Source organism: Peromyscus maniculatus, chromosome 2, assembly GCF_049852395.1.
Source record: "Peromyscus maniculatus bairdii isolate BWxNUB_F1_BW_parent chromosome 2, HU_Pman_BW_mat_3.1, whole genome shotgun sequence".
In the NCBI taxonomy this organism is placed as follows: Eukaryota; Metazoa; Chordata; class Mammalia; order Rodentia; family Cricetidae; genus Peromyscus; species Peromyscus maniculatus.
Genome location: NC_134853.1, coordinates 162,876,356 through 162,895,175, shown reverse-complemented (window position 1 = coordinate 162,895,175; position 18,820 = coordinate 162,876,356).

The window sequence follows — 18,820 nt, the reverse complement described above, 5'->3', positions numbered from 1 at the left end:
GCCCAGAGCTGGCTATGTAATCCAGGCTGGACTCAACTCACACTACGATCCTAAAATTGTACACTAGCCAATCTGAGGTGACCTTATTGCTCAGCATGTTCTGAACCAAACATTGCTTTTCAAAACTGCATGACGTCAGTCTGGTTGGTAAGAAACTGAAATTTCATTACTGTAGAGACAGATGTAGGAGGATTCCATCCATCTAGTCCATACTTTAAGTTTGAGGTTAGGCCAGTATTAGAGGCTTCAAAAACAACCCAACTACACAAGAATGACATGGATTGATGAGTTCCTTGTTTTTTGCCTGAGGTTGATTGGTACTGGGGATTGATCCAGGCCCTGGCTTTGTGGTAGACAAGTGCTTTACCACTGAGCTGCATTCAACTTAATCATTTCTAACTTGTATAGAGACCAAATCACTCCATGGACCCCAGGCTATCCTAGAACAGGGAATGGTTTCCCCTCACATCTCCAGTGCTAGGATCACAGCATTGTGCAAGCAGCCTACTTGGCTTCTGTTGATGTCAGTCTGAGGAGTGAACTTGTCCAACTGACCAGGCTGAAGCAACTGCATCCAATAAGCGCTGTCCAAAAACACCACGGTGTCTTGTAGCCCCTCTGAAAAATCCCCAGGCTTTTTTTAAGACACTGTCAAAAATGATTTCAATTAGCTGGATGGTGATGGCATATGCCTTTAATCCAAGGACTTGAGAGGCAGAGCAGCCTGGGTCACAGAGTGAATTCTAGGACAGCCAGGGTTACACAGAGAACCCTGTCTCCAAACACAAGACAGACAATTTCTTTTCAAAGGAATCACAAAACTGCCACCTGTGAAGTCTAATTCCTGGGATTACAAACGCATTCAATAACAGTGAGACCATAACTGAGACCAGCACAGCAGAGAAACCCGGACAGAGCTATCCGGAGTAAAAGACCAGCCTGGGCCGGTGAAACCTTGTCTTGAAAACCCTCAAAGATCTGAACAACCTAGAATGTAAATTACAGTCTATCAGTTATCTCATTAAAACCAACTAAATCTCTGGGTGGGGGTGGTACACACCGTTAATCCCAGCACCCAGGAGACAAACCGTAGGTAAATCCCTGTGAGTTCAAGGCCAGACAGAATGTTCTGAGTTCTACAGAATGAGTTCAAGGATAGCCAGCGCAACACAGTGAAACTCTGTCTCAAAAATCAAACAAAGAGCTTAACTAAATCAAGACTAACACACAAACAAAAAATCCCAGCCTGCCTCCTGAAGGAATTTATCTCAATTTTAGAAAATATTTGTTGATTTTATGAGCTAGATATGAAGTAACAGGGCTGTGACCTCCATTCCACCTCTTGTGAGGTACAAAGAAGACTGCTCTTTCAAAGTCAGACTGAATTACAGAGAGTTCATGACCTAATGAGATTCTGACCCAAATAAAAGTTCTAAAATGAACACCTATTTTGTTCTTTGTTTTAGTGTTTTCAAGACAGGCTTTCATTGTATAGGCCTGGCTGTCCTGAAATTAGCTCTGCAGACCAGGCTAACCTTGAACTCTCAGAAACCCACCTCCCTCTGCATCCCATGTGCTGGGATTAAAGGTATGTGCCACAGCTACCAGCTATAAGCACATATTATTCCATAATTGGCAAGTGGAAGCCGGGAGATAGTTCAAGGTCATCCTGTGTTACATTAATCTCTAGGTCAATATATTCTATTGTGGAACCAAAATAAGACCAAAATGCTCTCACCCCAAAACTAAAGGCCTAAGACTGCTCCTTTTAGCTACAGGCCATAAGTTACTGGAACAGGCCAGAAGTTACTGAGACCAGTCAGTTCAGATTCCAGAAACCAGGAAGTGTAAAAGTACAGAGCCACAAGATAGTCACGAGGTAATGCCTGCCAGACTATGGAATGTCCTCTCCCTGGTTTCCAGGGTAACTGACCACAGAAATGCCCCCACCTGAGGGCAGCCAATGAGAAATGGTGGCGGGCAACCACTCCCTTAGAAGTAATTTCTAGAAGTCCCTAGAAGCGAGCCAATCAGAATTGTACCTGTACTAGCACCCCTAAATGATGTAACCTTGTGACTTTTCCCTTTAAAAACTGAGCTTGCAGACAGGTGGGCGCTTCCTCCAGATTCCACTGCGTTGGATGTATTGGACGAAGTCCCTGCCTAGGCTTGTATTGCTTTTGGATATCCAGAATTAAACCTTGCTTTTGCATTCCGGCATGCTCGTCTTTGGTGGTCTCTCTAGGGGGGCTCTCCGGGATCCCCAGAGACCCCCCGCTGGGACACCTAAGAGCTCCGGAGGTCCATCTGCACCGATCGGTAAGAGTGCTCCATTTTCTTGTCTTCTCTTTCCTTTTACTTTCATTTTCTTATCCGAAGCCGGCGGTTGAATCTGACAGGCTCACCTTGGCGGACGCGCCTGTAAGGTGATGCTGGAGGAGTTGGAAGACGTTCCAACCCCTCATCAGGACGCGGGGGTCCTTACAGGTCCCCCCGTCATGGGACGCCCGAGAGGGGTCCGTCTGTTAGGATGCCCGTGAGGGGTCCGTCTGTTTGGATCCGTCTGTGGATCGGGAGATGCCCGTGAGGGGTCCGTCTGTTTGGATCCATCTGGGGATCGGGAGACTCTGTTGAATTGTCCCTGTCCCATCTGTAGGTCTTTGGCATTATCGAGGCTCCCTCTCCGGACTCTCGTCTGCCTGGACCATCTGTAGGGCCCTTGTTCCTCCTTTTTGACTGCCTATCTTGTTCGTCAGTGTTATTTGTTATACCTTCATAAATGTATAAATGTGTGAGAACTGTGGCCACATGTGTGAGTGTTTTATGCCTGAGCTTGTGTGTGCATTGGGACTTGTGGGCCGATTGCCAGCCGAAGGGATGGAGACCCCTTCGGTGGTTGAACTGGCACAGACTAACCTAACATTGCTTCCTTACTCTCTCTGACCAGAGCACAGGCAGCAGGCAGCAGAAAGCTTGCAATGACTCTGGCAGGCAGCGGCTGCACAGCTGCTACTTCGGGGACCCAGGGTGCCGTTGAGAGGGCTAGGCCGCCTGTGAGCATCATGGGGCCTAGATGCAGTGGGTTCGGGGCCCCAGCTCACTCAAAAAGCTGTGGAGTAGAGGCTTGGCTGCATGGGAACTAGGCATGGTTTTGTGCTAAAGCCGGCTGTGAGCACTGTGGGGCTCAGATATGGCGGGCAGGTTCTGGCTGGGCTCCTGTGTGGACATGGGGCGGAACTGGTGGGAGCCAGCAGGAGCCTCAAGGAGCTCAGTGTGGGGGCTGGTGGAGAACTAACTGCCCCTCCAGGGTCACAGCTGAGGAGTGGCCTACAGGTCTGTGGGCCCAGCCAGGGCATGGAGTCACTTTCAGTCTGCCGTTCTCGTGTTCTTGAAAATCTGAGGTTAACAGCAATCTTTTGTCTCCATGGTGCATGCCTTCCCTGTTCTCTTCCAAGCTGTTGGGTGGGGCTCCCAAGATCTGCCCTGAGGCTAAAACCTGATCAAGGTCTGGCTCCAAGAATGGAATGTCACCAACAGTTTCTTGTCTGTGGTACAGTGCTGATGCAAATTGAGTTATTCTCGTTATGGTATGTGCATGTATTTCTGTTCTTGTTTAAAATATTGTAACTTTACAATATATTTTAGAGTACTGAGGGAAATCACAAGAAGGACTTGGGTAAGAGTTTCTGTTTTAAAGGAAAAGGAAAAGCGGAATTTGTCTGGAGTAAATGTTTGAGGGATCGAAGGAACGGACTGAGGGTACATGGAAGGTTGTAGAAGGTCAGAGGGGATGTGATGTTTGTTATGGTTTCTTATACCTGCAAATACTGAATTTGAAAGTTAATTCTTATTGGTTTTCATCTTAAAAATGGCTAATGATTCTGCAAACTGCTTATGTGTGTATGTATACAGGCATGTGACTTGAAAATGTAAGCAAGCTTTAATTGTATGTATGTATGTGTGTAACTTGGATCCAACTGTGTGTATGTGTGCAAGTAATTATTGTTTAGAAAAACGAGCTTTGAACAGCAACCACGTGGCTCCCTCCATCTTGGCTGGTGACCTCATGGGAAGCCATGTGCCTGGCAGCCATCTTTTACTAAGGTTATAAAGATCTACTCGGGTTAACACCTAATACTTATGTCTTTACCAAGTGTTCAACAGCAAGTTTCTAGAGAATTTAAATAGATGGCAACATATGTTTAATAAATAAGGTATTTGATTAATATTAAAGCTGCACATCAATGCTTTTATACACAGAAATATACCTTGCTCTGGCAGCCAAACTTTGCAAACATAAAGGAATCAAAGGAAACAGCTGAGGTTTGCAAATGTATGGCAGGACTAGAGTTCCAAAAAGAGTCTAGTTGCAGTGGTAGAAGACATTTGAGAGATCTCAGTCTTTTAAGAACAGTTTTTATAGTTAAAAACCAATGGCTTGAAAAAATGTTTCTCCTTATATTGATATTTGTTTTGGTTTCCTCACTGAACCTGTATTTGATGCTAGAAGAGCTTCAACTTAAAAGCATTGTTTTTAGGCTACTTTTGTAGACTGTTAGAGAACATAAATAGTCAGTCACAAGTAATCAAGTTTTTTAATTGTAGTCAGGGTAAGTAAGTACTGATGTAAGTTTACTCATTTACTCAGTCTCTTGCATATATTTTTAGGGTTGAGCTTGAAACAAGTAATTAGAAACAAAGTTTGTCTATTCAGATATACCTGGACAGCCCTCATACTTCAGAGATCTGCAGAATATGGCATTTAAATGTTGATCTAAAAGCTTACTATATCAGACAGGCTTCCAGATCCTAGCAGTGACCCAAGGTCTCCAAAGAAGATTATGTACGAGGCACCACAACGTCTACAACGCTGACCACAGGGCAAGATGCCCCAATGCAACGCCTGCCAACAGGACCCAGCCCAGACTGTGGACAAGCAGTAGGACACTGGAATTGATTGCACCCTTTTGCCTGATCAAGGTCAGTCTTCCATGTCCCTATTCCACAGGAAAAATACTCTGCCTTATGGACCTGATGGCGGAAGAAGATTGATGCTGTTCTGACTGGTGCCTCCAACGGTATGGAGACCTGGGTAGGGATTAGTCCCTGTAATTTATAGGATTGGAAGCTTCTTGGTCTGCACCCAGATATAGTTTATCCTTCTCAGATTTCTGATAGTACTGATGGCTGGGCTAGCTCTAACTTTGTCAGCATGGCAGCATCAACCAGATCCTTCTGCAAGGCCATAGCTAGCTTGTTAGCTCACTTTTAGGAAAATGTTCTGAGATATAAAAGTTTAAGTAAGTCATAAAGGTTCAGATATGAGTCTAAAATGAGATATGTTTCAGATTACTCTCCTGTTCTATGGTTCAGAGCTTAACATTTAGGAGTCCTGATGAGCTGGTAGAGCAATGACTACTTACTGTTCAGTCACAAGCTCAACATTTTGGATTTGTTTTAGATGTTATCTAAATATGTATAAATGTAAACCTAAAAGTGCCTCTCACCAGGCCAAAAATCTCTGTCCAATTTATACCTGGCTTTCTGAACAGAAGGAAAATGCACAAGCTTTTAACCCAAATCTGTAGTTGTTGTTGGGACTCAAAGGCATGAGTCTACTTCTGCTGTTTTACAGACAATATGGATTTCAGTATAGATTGGTAATACTAATGTATCTAAAACTTTTATGTCATTTTGTAAGTAGGCCTCAAAGGATCAAAAGAGTCATAAAAACCTAGACCCACTTTGCAGAGGTCAAAAGGACCCCAGATAAGTATTCCTAAAGATGGTATTTTTCCTCTCTCCTGGTCTTGGGACCACTGATTTTCCCATTACTAAGGGTATGGACCTAAGGGTTCCAAATAAGTTCATAAATTTTAACTTCTGTTCCTAGTTTAAATTTGTCTCAACAGATTTCCATTTGGCTGGCAGTCACCTCCAGGTTTCAGTTGCTGACTCCACTGCTCCAGATGACTGTGAGCTCCAGACTTGCTGAAAGCTGACGTGGACCAGCCCAGCTAACATGGTTCTTCCCTGTCCCTATGGGGTCAGGCAGCTACATGCTTCTGACAAATGCCCCCTTGCCCAGTCTTTAACTAGCTTTTCAGCCTTTTGGGGCCCCCTGACATCAGCGCCCCAATGCCAGCTCTAAGCAGTTCCAGAAGAGAATACATCACCCATATTCCCTGTTCAGAAAAGGCTGAAATGCTGGGTCCAATGAAACTCCCTGGCATAGAGACAAGATGGCTAACTATACATGGCCATTATTAGAGAGGGATACTTAGGAGCTAACTGTCCAAAACCCATGATTGGGTTCCATTAGGCACATGAGAAGGGGGAAATGTGGAACCAAAATAAGACCAAAATGCTCTCACCCCAAAACTAAAGGCCTAAGACTGCTCCTTTTAGCTACAGGCCATAAGTTACTGGAACAGGCCAGAAGTTACTGAGACCAGTCAGTTCAGATTCCAGAAACCAGGAAGTGTAAAAGTACAGAGCCACAAGATAGTCACGAGGTAATGCCTGCCAGACTATGGAATGTCCTCTCCCTGGTTTCCAGGGTAACTGACCACAGAAATGCCCCCACCTGAGGGCAGCCAATGAGAAATGGTGGCGGGCAACCACTCCCTTAGAAGTAATTTCTAGAAGTCCCTAGAAGCGAGCCAATCAGAATTGTACCTGTACTAGCACCCCTAAATGATGTAACCTTGTGACTTTTCCCTTTAAAAACTGAGCTTGCAGACAGGTGGGTGCTTCCTCCAGATTCCACTGCGTTGGATGTATTGGACGAAGTCCCTGCCTAGGCTTGTATTGCTTTTGGATATCCAGAATTAAACCTTGCTTTTGCATTCCGGCATGCTCGTCTCTGGTGGTCTCTCTGGGGGTCACGATCTGGGCACAACACTATATTGTTATCCTGTCACCAAACACTAGAGGGATTTTATAATACAGTTAGTTTTGATCTCCACACTCAGGAAGATCAGGCCAGTGAATTCCTGCAGGTTTGAGTCTAGAGAACCAGGCTATTTCAAAAAGCAAAGAAACACATTTTCAATGTGCACTAAGCAAAGCTTATATCAAGGCACTGAGAACCTCCCAACATGAATGCCAGATGTTGGGGGCTGAAGCAAAGGACCTGCCAGGGATTCAAAGGTTCATGGTTTAAAGAATGAGGCCTTGTCTCAAAATTAACCAACACAAAGTAAGTAGTTGATAAGAATCAGAAAATGGCGGAACATGCAGGTCATTCCAGCGCACAGGAGGCTGAGGCAAAAGGATCTTGATTCCCAACCCAGTGCAGCTACCTAGCCAGGCCTAGGAGAGTCTGTGCAGCACTGTGAGGCCCTGTCTCAACACCCAAAATTAAACCAATGGAACAGAGGCCATTGGAGAAGAGAGCAGACCTGGATTTGGAAGCCCAATGTCTTCTGTCCTAGTGAAGAGAGTGATTTCTGTGTGCCCTGCACTGTCTTGTGTCTAAAATGTCTCTCAACAAGTTGGAGTACCCTGATGGAGGTAAAGGATTTACCTGGCCTGGACATGAATGACAGGCTCCAGAGCTCTGAGTGTCTTCTCTGACTCCAAGGGCACTTTCACAAAACTTTCTCCTCTCACCCCTTAGCAGCGGCCCCACCAACCAAAGCTGCCATCTGATTGGATGATTTTGCTCCACCCATGTTATCTTATAGGAACTTCCTCCTCAATACACATTGGGCTCCATGGGGGAAGGAAGAAACAAAGAGAATTCTGAGCCTAGGGTGAATATTAGGAGTCCGTGAATGAATTCACTTCACAACGCTGAGTTCATTTACTTTTTAAAAGTCATTCATTTATTTGCTTATTATTGCACTTGGCTTATAATGTACTGCAGTGATGGACTCTTAGTTTCTAGATAATCTTGTTTTGGACTCTACAATTCTCCTGCCTCACCTTTCCTATAGCTGGCTGAATTTTGTTTCTATGTTCCCCATATTGTTCTGTGTATGAGTCGTGCCATGGTTTATCTGCCTGATAAGAGACAAAAAGTAAGAAAAGAAGCTGAAATTATTATTGTCATGACTGTGAGTATGTTCTGGAGTTCAAGGCAGAACTGGTTTCTCTTTCAGTCATCTACTGTGGCAGCTCTGAGAAGACTGGGGTGCGAGGCTGGAGAAGGAACAGTTCAAAGTCATCTTCAGCTACATAGCAAGCTTTAGCACAGCCTGGGCTAATGGAAATGATTTTTTTCTAAACTTAAGTAAAAACAAACCAAAAGGAACAAGAAAGGCTTTGAGGGAGAAGCTGCCCTTAGTTCCCCAGGGGGTAAGGGCTTTAGATAAAGGATCTGGCTGCAACCTGCTTGGGGAAGAGGAAATGGAGACTGGGTGGGGAGTAGGGTGTGGTAGGCCACACCTTTAATCCCAACACTCAGGAGGCAGAAGTAGAAGGATTCCTGTGTCTTGAGGTCAGCCAGATCCACAGAGGGAATTCCAGACAATCCAGAGCTCCACAGTGAGACTCTGTCTCAAAATTAAAAAATAACAAAAAAACAAAATAAATTTTCATTTAACAAGGGGGCTGGGCAGCTAGCAAAAGGGAACATTTGGCAATGGAGCTTGGCATTAGCCTAACTACCCAAGTTCAGTTACAGGAACCCCCATGATTGAGAGAGAGAAAGACTGCCCTGGTTGTTCCTCCACCGCAACATGTATGCCCCACGCCTCCCCCAAAATAGAAATAAATGCATACTAAATAAATAAATAAATAAATAAATAAATAAATAAATAAATAAATAAATAAATGTAAAAAATATATGGTGGCAGGGCAGTGGTGGCTCACCCCTTTAATCCCAGCATTCGGGAAGCAGAGGCAGGCAGATCTCTGAGTTCAAGGCCAGCCTGGACTACAGAGTGATTTCCAGGAAAGGCACCAAAACTACATGGAGAAACCCAGTTTGGAACCCCCCACCAACACACACACCCACACACACACCCACACACACACACACACACATACATGTGTGTATGTATGTATATGCTGGGCAGAGGGTGGAACAAGCTTGTCACTGATTTAAGGAAGCTGAAGAAGATTGTCTTCAGATTGAGTCTAGCCTAAACCACAAAATGTAATTTACCTCACCTAACCAATGAACAACAGTAGGAGCTGGGACTCAATACAGAGAGTATCTTCACATCCAGTCAGGAACTCCATGATTTTGTCAACGCAGAGCCTCCATGCCATGGCAGGTGAGATCCTCAACCACTCCACCCTGGTCACCCAGCACTCAGACACACACAACAATAAATAGAATAAGATAAGTTTAAAAGAAAAGGCCCAAAGTCCTGTGCTAAATGCCATGGTGGTTATATGCTGACTTCCATAAACTGTAACTGATTGTGCAAGACACTTCCAAACATACACTTTTAACAGAAGCCAAACTCAGAAATGTGTGGGGTGGCCACTCACCAACCCCAGACTTCCCCAGAGTTTTCTTGAGTGAGAGCAGCAGGAAATATTAGATAGAAGGATTTAGAGTGTAGAGATAAACAGAAAATACAAGATATCCTTCAGAGGGCCTGGAACCCATCCCAATGGGCCCTGTCTCTGCCCTAGGATATTTGTAGAAATGCCAATGGGTGGAGCCAAAAACCTCCCCCCAGCACCGCCAAGTGCAGACCATCTCTGACACCTGCACTCAGGCCCCTGGTCTAATCATCGTCTCTATGCAGACCTGCTGGGTAAAGCCACTGGGAACTGAAAATGGGCTCCCACAGAAATGTGGTGACTTCCAGGATCGGGACACTTTAGGCACAATCTCATTACAAGGGCTCTTGATATATTATTTGACATTTAAAATAATTCTGTTACATTAGCACTGACAGACCCCAGTAAGAAACATAAGCACATGTTGTGGGCGCTAAAGAGCCTTTTAAAACATATTTCTAATTATTTAAAATGCAGCATTCCTTAGTTGAGAAACTATGGATACATCCAAAATTCACTTCGGCACCTAAGGCTCGGGAAGAATTGCAGAAAATGGGTGCAAAGATTGTGAGAATCAAAGGATCAGAAGTTAACTGTGAGGCTGTGTCTCCTATAAATGTTGGAAGTTACACCATTGCAGTCTCCCAAACATGACTGCCTAAAGATGAGCTGAGCAAGAGCAATAGACATACCAAAGTAGCCATAGGAACAACTGGAAGGCCTCAAACCTACACATAGCACTAAGGGATATTGAGATTGGAGAATTAGTCTTTCTAAGGAAAGGACACACCCATTGGTTATTCACTATCAAATGGTCAGCCCTGAAAACATACATATGAGAAGTATGCTGAAGGAGCAGGTTATACTTCAGAATAAATGTGTGTGCACATTTACATACATGCATGTAACGGCAGTTAATGAAAAAAGAGGCCATGAATTTGAAACTGAGCAAGAAGGGGAATATGGGAGGTTTGCATGGACTCTGCTTTCCAGAGAAAGCCAGCACTTCTTTCTATAAAGCATCATGGTTGTGTTAAATCTGTATTACAAAAATCCTTCATTTTTTCTTTTTTAAATATTTAGTTTCATCGTATGTGTGTAGGTATTCGCCTCCATGTATGACTGAGCATCACATGTGTGCAGAGCCAGAAGAGCCCAGAACACGGTGTCAGATAGCTCTGGAACTGAGGGGAATTACAGATGTTTGTGAGCCACCATGAGGGGTGGTGCTGAATCTGGGTACTCTGCAAGAGCAGCCAATGCTCTTACTTACTCAGCCTTCTCTCCAGAGCTCCCCTTTTCCTGATTTGAGCATCTGTCTGATGTTTCCTAGGCTGATCTCAAACTCACTGTGCAGCCAAGGAGGACCTTGAACTTCTGATTCTCCTGCTCAGGGGCCTGAGTGCTGGGATTTGAGCACCACAGCTAGGTTACACAGTGTTTTGCAAATCAGACCTAGGGCTTCTTGAATGCTAGGCAGGGAGTCTAAGGAGGGAGCTACAAACAGTCCTAAATTTTTGTTTTCTTTGCTTTATGAGGTAAGGTCTCATGTATTCAGGCAGTCTTTTAAATCCTTATGCAGCTGAAGCTGACCTGGAATTCCAGCTGCCTTTAGCTTCCAAATCCTGGTGTTACAGGCATTGGCCACCACAACCAACCACCAATGTATCTTTTTTGTTGTTGTTTTGGTTTTTTTTCAAGACAGGGTTTCTCTGTGTAGTTTTGGTGCCTGTGCTGGATCTCACTGTGTACACCAGGCTGGCCTTGAACTCACAGAGATCTGCCTGTCTCTGCCTCTTGGGTGCTGGGACTAAAGGCATGGGCCGGAGCCACCGCCGCCACCACCATTGAGCTCTAATTGATCTTATTCTGTGAGACCAAAATGAGCCATCTTAGAAATGCTTTCACCCAAAAACTAAGGCTTAAGATTTCTCCTTTTGGGAATAGGCCAGTAGTTACTGAAACCAGTCAGTTCAGATTCCAGAAACCAGGAAGCGTAAAAGTACAGAGTCACAAGATAGTCACGAGGTAATGCCTGCCAGACTATGGAATGTCCTCTCCCTGGTTTCCAGGGTAACTGACCACAGAAATGCCCCCACCTGAGGGCAGCCAGTGAGAAATGATGGCGGGCAACCACTCCCTTAGAAGTAATTTCTAGCCTGGGCGGTGGCGGTGGTGGCAAACGCCTTTAATCCCAGCACTCTGGAGGCAGAGGCAGGCGGATCACTGTGAGTTCGAGGCCAGCCTGGGCTACCAAGTGAGTTCCAGGAAAAGGCACAAAGCTACACAGAGAAACCCTGTCTCCAAAAACCAAAAAAAAAAAAAAAAAAAAAAGAAGTAATTTCTAGAATTCCCTAGAAGCCAGCCAATCAGAATTGTACCCGTACTAGCACCCCTAAATGATGTAACCTTGTGATTTTTTCCCTTTAAAAGCTGAGCTTGTAGACAGGTGGGCACTTCCTCCAGCCTCCACTCCGTTGGATGTATTGGACGAAGTCCCTGCCTAGGATTGTATTGCTTTTGGATATCCAGAATTAAACCTGGCTTTTGCATTCCGGCATGCACATGTTTGGTGGTCTCTCAGGGGGTCACGATCTGGGCACAACAATTCAAGGACAGAGAGACCTGGAAAAAAACAGGTGAACCTGTTATCACTACATCTTTCAAGAATTTTCTATTTGATGATATCATATTTTTAACAAGAAAACCCTGGAGATGGAGAGGTCGATCATAACACACTTAAGGGCACTAATTGCTCTTATGAAGGACCCAAGTTCCGTTCCAGTCACTCACTTTGAGGACTCACAATTACCTGTAACTCCATCTCCATGGGAATCTTACATCTTCTTCTGGCCTCTGCTGGCACCTAAATTCATGTGCATACCTTTACATTCAGATACACACACACACACATGTACATAATTTAAAACTAAAATGAATCTTAAAAAATAAGAAAACACCTTTGTGGATTCCTGGGAACCTCCCTAGCACTGTGCTTCTCCCTATTCCTATGGGGTCTTCATTCATCAACAAGGTATCTCTTTCCTTGTTCTCCCACTCTGTTCCTGTTCCAGCTTGAACCTCCCGCTCCCCTAAGCTCTCATTCCCCAGTCCCTTGCTCTCCATTATCCCACCCCCAGACCCAGTTTGCTCATATAGTAGATCTTATCCATTTCTCCATCTCTGGGTGATCCATGCATCCTTCCTAGGGTCCTCCTTACTAGCTAGCCTCCCTGGAGCTGTGGGTTGCAGTCTGGTTATCCTTTACTTTACATCGAGTATCCACTTATGAGTGAGTACATACCATGTTTGTCCTTCTGAGTCTGGGTTACTTCACTCAGGATGGCATTTTCTAGTTCTATCCATTTGCCTGCAAACCTCATGATGTCATTGTTTTTCTCTGCTGAGTAGTACTCCATTGTGTATATGTACCACATTTTCTTTATCCATTCTTCAGTTGAGGGGACTCCACCATAGACTACTGGCAATTGTCAGAGGGTTCCTAAGCTGACTTACTCTGCTGATCGGATGGCTGACTAACTGTCATCATAGAACCCTCATCCATTGACTGGGGGAAGCAGATGCAGAGATCCAAGGCTGGGTTCCAAGCAGAGCTCCAGGAGTCCAATTGATGAGAGGAGGGATTCTATGAGCAAATGAATTCAAGACCATGTTTGGAAAAAGTACAGAGACAACTAGCCAAACTAGTAGAAACACATGAACTATGGACCAATAGCTGAGGAGTCCCCATGGTACTGGACTAAGTCCTCTGGATAAGCTAGACAGTTGTTTAGCTTGAAATGTTTAGGGGCCCCCCAGGCAGTGAGATCAGGATCTGTCCCTAGTGTATGAGCAGGCTTTTTGAAGCCTAGTGCCTATAGTGGGACACTTTGTGCAGCCTTGGTTCATGAAGGAAGGCTTGGACCTGCCTCAACTGAATGTACCAGGCTCCTCTAACTCCTCATTGGAGACCTTGCCTTGGACGATGTGGGGATGGGGGATGAGTTGAGGGGGAAAGGCTGAGGGGTGGGAGGAGGGAGGACAAGGAATCTGTGGTTGGCATGTAAAATGAATAGAAAAATCTCTTAACTAAAAAAAAAAAGAAAATAGCAATTTTTACTCATGATTATGATTTACTTTTTAAAAAATCTGAATTTTTATTTTGTTTTATGAGTAGACTTTTTTCATCTCAGGCCTCTGGAGCTGGAGTTACACACAGTTGTGAGCAGCCACGTGAATTCCATGAATCAAATGAGAATCCTTTGGAAGAGTAATCAGTGTTCACAACCACTGAAAACTCTGTAGCTCTCAATAATGATTTAGCTTTTGTTTTCTTTTGTCTTCTAAGATGCAGTCACACTGTGTAGATCTGAATTTTTGTGGAATTAATAGTTTACCCAGATATTTGGCAGGAGCATGTAGTTGTTGTCTGAAGTAGAACGGCTGGAGCCCAGCTACAGGACATTTTGATGCTGAGGACATGGGGATTGATGATTCTGATTCCATGGTGCTGAGGACAGCACCAAAGGCTTCTGGTGTGCTAGGCAGAAGCTTTTCTACCAGGCCTGGCCCTGCACACCTTTAATCCCAGCATGCAGCAGGCACAGTAGGTAGATCTTTAGGTGTTCAAGGCCAGCCTGGCTATATGAGTTCCAGAATGGCCAAGATGTGTACAAAGGCCCTATCTCTCAAAAATAAATAAATAAATGAGCAAACAAACCAGCAAATAAAAATAAAATAATCCCCCACATACAACACAAACAAACAAAACAAAAGAGAATTCCCACTTCCTCAGAGAGACAGCCACAAAGCTCACTTTTACTCCTTAGCATCCTTCACCCTGAGATACAGATTGGACTTTCTTTTGATGCCTGCGGGAAGAGGTAAAGGCTCCTTTAGCCATTGCTGCATGCCCCAGGAGCAGTCCCACACACCTGGAAGCCCTCTTCAAAAATGGCTTTCTTGTTTGTTTTTCTTTTTCACTTTATGTACACATTTGTCTTGTAAGGGGGTCAGATCCCTTGGAAATGGAGTTATATAGATGTGCACTGCCATGTGGGTGCTGGGAATTGAACCTGGATCCTCTGGAAGAGCAGCCAATGATCTTAACCACTGAGCCATCTCTCCAGCTCCTCAGATGGGCTCTTAATGGCCTGAGATTTATTTATTTTTTTAAAGATTTATTTATTATGTATATAATGTTCTGCCGGCGAGTATGCCTGCAGACCAGAAGAGGGCACCAGATCTCATTATAGATGGCTGTGTGCCACCATGTGGTTGCTGGGAATTGAAGTCAGGACCTATGGAAGAACAGCCAGTTCTCTTAACCTCTGAGCCATCTCTCCAGGCCGGCCTGAGATTTATAATGGTCTTTGTTCAGAAGATGCTGTCCTGCTTTTTCATCCCACTCTCACTAAGACAGGCTCATATGTGATCCATACTTTCCTGAACCTCCGTATCCTCCCCCTGCTGGCTTCGACCACCTAATCCTGTTGCCTGCAAGCATAAAAATCCATACTCATCTCAAATCCAAATTTCAACTTACCTTTGTAGCTAGAGTTTTCCTGCTTTGCCCACAGTCAGGACAAATCTTTGTCACCCGCCAGTCCCACAGCCGCTCAGACCCAACCAAGTAAACACAGAGACTTATATTGCTTACAAACTGTATGGCCTTGGCAGGCTTCTTGCTAACTGTTCTTTTATCTTAAATTAACCATTTCCATAAATCTATACCTTGCCACGTGGCTGGTGGCTTACCGGGGTCTTCACATGCTGCTGGTCATGGCGGCGGCTGCAGTGTCTCTGCCTCAGCCTTCTGCTTCCCAGAATTCTCCTCTCTCCTTGTTCCACCTACTTCCTGCCTGGCCACTGGCCAATCAGTGTTTTATTTATTGACCAATCAGAGCAACAAATTTGACATACAGACCGTCCCACAGCATACCTTTTTATTTTATTTCTGTATCTTACTCAAACAAAGTGTTAATAGCTTAAATCTGGAGAGACAAAAGGATGTTCCGAGTGCCACCTTGCGCTACTGTTATCTTTGGATATTTGCTAAGGATGGATTGTGTTCCTTTGCGGGATCATAAGTCACCACATTTCTAGTCCTAAGGGATGAGGGATCAGATTACTGAATCACCACTCTCTTCATCCACATATATGGCCCCTGTGTGCAGTAGTAATCATGTGAAGGTCAGAGGATGATTTTCTGTTGGAACTCACTATGTAGACCAGGCTGGCCTCCACAGTGTTAGGTTTAAAAGCACCTGCCAACATGCCTGGCCTCAGAGGATGGCTTTCAAGGGTCAGTTCTCTACTTCCACAGGAATTTCTGGGGATCACACTGACTCTGGTCTTGTGTGGCAAACCTTCTCCCATTGAGCCATCCCAATGTTCCACAAAATGACTTCTGCATCTAAGCCCAATCTAGGAAAGATGAAGTCTTTCTCAGCCAGTACTCTGCATGCTATGGCCACATGTTAGTAACACTCAATGCTCATGGGTCATTAATGTGCCCCTGGACATATATATCCCAAACATCCATCACTTAATGATGGCACATCTGACGCCATGATCTCCATGGACCACCCAGGACTCCATGTGGATGAACATGATGGAAAATGAGAAATCCAATCTCTTATCCCTTGGGACTGGAAGGCTGTAGATGATGAGGGCATCTGTGACTCAAATGGTCCTTAGTAGTCTTAGAGTCTCCCAGGAGTCACTGAAGCTATCTGCAGTGAGAGGCTGCACTCAACTGCTGGTTTTAGTGTCTTGCCATCAGTTCCAAATGTGGTGACTCAATGACCCCCAAAGGAACCCAGGGCATCCTCAGCAAGACCAGCCCAGGCGACACAGTAAACATTCCCTTATACTCTCTAGATTAAAACTGTTAACAAGTTGTTTGAGTGAGATACAGAAAAAAGAAAATTTAAAAAAAAGTGTTGACATTTGGATTTAAGATGAGTATGGTTGCTTAGGCTTGTATGGTGACAGCAATAGGCTCTGGTGTTCAGTGTGAGCTGGGGCAGAATTGGGAGGTCCAGGCAATTTGGGGTCACATGTGGCCTTGTCGGGTGAGAATGGTGTCAAAGGGCAGGACAGCAGCTGCAGGAAGAAGACTTCTAGAGAATTTTTGGCTATTCTAAGGGAGGGCTTCCATGTGTACAGCACTGCTCATGGGGCATGAATCAATGAATGAAGAATTCTTTGGCTCATCCTACAGGTGTTAGAAAAGAGTCCAAGCTGTACTGCAGGGTGCAGAATACCAAGAAGTAAGAGAAAACATGTGGTTGTCTATCTGAGGAAGTACACTTTTGTCTTTTTTTTTTTTTTTTTGGTTTTTCAAGACAGGGTTTCTCTGTGTAGTTTTGGTGCCTTTCCTGGAACTCCCGCTTTACACTAGGCTGGCCTCAAACGTACAGAGATCTGCCTGCCTCTGCCTCCCGATCGATTGCTGGGATTAAAGGCATGTGCCACCACAGCCCGGCCCCTTTTGTCTTTTGTTGTGGTTTCTATAGGGACTTTCTATATTTCCCTGGCTGTCCTGAAACTCATCATGTAGACCAAGATCACTTGAAATACACAGAGACCTACCTACTGTGCCTCTTGAGTGCTGAGGTTAACAGCATGCAGTGTACAGTGCCATGCCTGGCATTTGAGCTTCTGCCCAGCACACCAGAAGCCCTGGATGCAATTCCCCAGCACCATGAAACAAGAATTTAAGGATGGAAGGAAAGGTCCCAAGTAGGAAGCCAAGCTGGTGTCTGGGTTAGTGTATAAGAACAGTCTGCATGCTGGGGTATCCTCTATATTCTGAGACAGCATTAGGTATGGCACCTGCAAGAGATGATGGTGAAAAGCACATCAAAATTTTGAGGTGTAGCTGGAGATAAGGGAGCACTAACACTATGGAGACTGAGGCAAGAGCATATAGAGTTCAACAGTGGTTTGGGCCACATAGTGAGATTCAGTATAAAAACTCAAAAGAGACAGAAATAAATAGAAGTTTCTAGAAAATCCAGCAGAGCCAGAGGAGTGAGCATATACTACAGAGGTCATTTCAAACTCATTTTCTTTCTTTCTTTTGTTTTTTTTTCAAGACAGGGTTTTTCTGTGTAGCTTTTGAAGCCTATCCTGGAACTCACTCTGTAGACCAGGCTGGCCTGGAACTCACAGAGATCCACCTGCCTCTCTCCTCAGTGCTGGGATTAAAGGCTTATGCCACCACCGCTCTGCTTTTTTGGGAGAATTTACCACTTCACATTTATTATGAGAACAGTAGGGACTGGCAATCCTTATGAAGAGGACAGGGACCTTTGTCCATCCCCTGGAAACCTTAATGTGCAGAAAGCCAGAAGAGGTTGGGAGCCCCTAAAGATTAGCACCCCACAATCCTCTTACCTACAAGCTATGTGTAGCTACAGTTTTCCTGCCTTGCCCAGTCAGAACAAATCTTTGTCACCCACCAGTCCCACAGCCCCTCAGACCCCAACCAAATAAACACAGAGACTTATATTGCTTACAAACTGTATTGCCTTGGCAGGCTTCTTGCTAACTGTTCTTATAGCTTAAATTAATCCATTTCCATAAATCCATACCTTGCCACAGAGCTTGTGGCTTACCAGGATCTTCACATGCTGCTTGTTATGGCGGCAGCTGGCAGTCTCTCCCCCCCCCCATTTCCTGTTCTCTCAATTCTCCTCTCTGTTAGTCCCGCCTATACTTCCTGCCTGGCCACTGGCCAATCAGTGTTTTATTTATTGACCAATCAGAGCAATTTGACATACAGACCATCCTAAAGCAGCTGTGCTTGGGAGTATAAGTCAGTGACCTCAGCAATCATGGAGTGTAGGGAAAAAGACAAGGAGTTCAAGACCAGCCTAGGCTACATGACACCAAAAAAAGAAAGAAAGAGAATGCAAGGGAAGAATGTCCTTTAGAGAACAAAAGATTCCGGTCCAGTCCTGACTGGATCCACATTTTGAAATGCAGAACACTCTGACACCACTTGAAAGCCAAGTCCCATTGTTTTCCATGTCAAAGTTAGGCCCTGTGGTCTGACTCTAACACACACCATTTTGTTTCTAACACATTGAACAGAGTCAGAAGATGTGTGTTCAGGTTCCTGTTGATGGGAGACTTGTCCATAGACTTTCTTTTCTAGGTATCCAAAAGCAACCTTCCCCTATTTACTGCCAACAAAGACAAAGTGTGGTCTTCATGTCATAGAAACAGAGATGGCAACATTCAAGGCAGAACTGAGTAGCAAAGAAAATGGAGCATGGATGCCTTACAGTTCAAAGTGTGTTCATGATCATCTGTCTACTTGGATGATATAACCCATATCATAGCACTC